Consider the following 1,938-nt stretch of genomic DNA (forward strand, 5'->3'; position numbering starts at 1 on the left):
CTGATGAGCCCTCAGCCCTCTTCACGGGGCCCCCTCCTCTGCCTAGCCGGCCTCACCTGGAGAGCCTCCCCAAGTCTCTTCCGCTTCCTCAGCAGCCACTGAACACACTCCTTTTCTCCCTGCAGGCGATTCTTGGAGCTGAAAACAAGCTTCTCTGGCCTCCCCCACTGGTTCCTGTGATGCTACCTACTCCCTCCAACAAGCCTCCATCCTGCCCCAGTGACCTTGCCAAAGCCCGCTCCCCTCCCCAAGCTTGGCGTCTACTCCCAACAGACCTAACTATGTGTGGCTTCTGCCCCCTGCCCCCCTCTCACACGCTTTCCTCCTCCAGGAACAAAGGCCCCCTCCTGGACCCTCATGGGGTCTTACTGCTCCCTGCCCCCACTTCCAGCACCATATTGGATTCAGTTTGAGTGTAAGGTTGATACCTTTCCCCTCACCATGCTGGAGAGCAAGGCCAGTGCCTTCATGTGACTCGTGGGGAATCATGGAGGGGCTTGGTGGATGGATGAGCTTTCACATCCAGCAACGAGGCTGCAGTTTTAGGGATGGTTACCTGTCCCTGTCTGAATTCTCTGGCCTCTTCTTTCAGACAGGGGTGCCCAGAAGGTATGTGTGTGTGGGGGTGTCTATCTCCCTCTCAGAGGAAGGGCTCCTCTGACTCGCCCAAGGCCCAGGCGTTGCTGGTTGGGTCAGGGAGGACAGGCCGAGTGGAGCTGGTCCTTGGGGTCTCCCTGAGCTTCAGCACAGAGGGACACAGAAGCCTTTTGGGCAGAGCTTTAACATACTAGATCTTTAGGAAAAGCTGCTTGCTAAAAACCACGCAGCCCAAAGTGGGCACTATTTGGTCAGGGGCAGCCAGGAGCTCCCCAAGGTCAGGGAGTGGGGAACCGCCCAGCCCTTTCAGGTCCACCAGAAATAGGTACAGGGTTAAAGAGTTGTCTTTTTCCAAAGTTTACAAAAGCTGGGAGGAAACCCAGAGCCAGCATTTGGGGTTTGGAGTGGAAAGAAAGGGGAAAGCAGAGAAAGAAATATTGGGGTTACTAGCCTCCTTACACCCTGGAGTCTGTAGAGGCAGACGCAGGTGTGTTGGGGAAAAATGGGGCTTGGAGACAGAAGAGACCCAGGTCCTGGGGCAAACAGGAGCCACACAAACAGGGGTGCTGCAGCCCTTGTGGGAAAGGGGTATGTGTCCCACAGGGGTTCTTAGGCTTAGGATGGAACCAGCGTCTCATAGACAGGTGTCCCCGAACCAGAGTAGAACTGTGGGGCCCAGAAGCTGGGGAGACACAGGACAAATGAAGGGGCTCATCAGAGACCTTGGACCTAGAGTGAAATGAGGGGGTCTAGAGGCAGGGGAGACCCAAGACCTGACTCATAACGGGAGTTCCTCAGGGAGAAGAAACTAGGACTCGGGGAGAATAGGGGTCCTAGAGGCAGGCATCCCCGCACTTTGAAAAGAATGGTGGTCCTGGGGCGGGGGATACCTGGGGACATAAACAAGGGCCCAGAAAAAGGGAAACCTGGGATTTGGGGCACAACAGGGATCTCAGAGTGAGGGGAGACCCAGGATCTAGGGCAAAATGAAGAGCTGAGAGGTAGAATTCCCTGCACCTGGGACAGACTAGACAGACCAGGAGCCAGGAAGCCCTAGGGGACAGACGGGGGAGCCAGACTGAGGCAGGGAGACCCTGGGCCTGGGGTGGAATGGGGGTGAGGGGCCCAGATGGGAAGGTGATTCAGATCTCAGGCAGAAGGGAAAACGAAGAGGGAGGGAACACATGGCAGTATTTCAACTCCTCTGGGGAACCAGTGGCCGGTGACAACACCCAGGCGTGCCCCTTCCATTCCATCCACACTCACTCACCCCCTTTCACAAGACACGAGGTGTGTGTGGTTTTTTTTTTTTTTTTTTTTTTTTTTTTTTTTTTTTTTTTT

The sequence above is a fragment of the Hipposideros armiger genome, unplaced genomic scaffold (genome assembly GCF_001890085.2).
Source record: "Hipposideros armiger isolate ML-2016 unplaced genomic scaffold, ASM189008v1 scaffold_138, whole genome shotgun sequence".
Taxonomy (NCBI): Eukaryota; Metazoa; Chordata; class Mammalia; order Chiroptera; family Hipposideridae; genus Hipposideros; species Hipposideros armiger.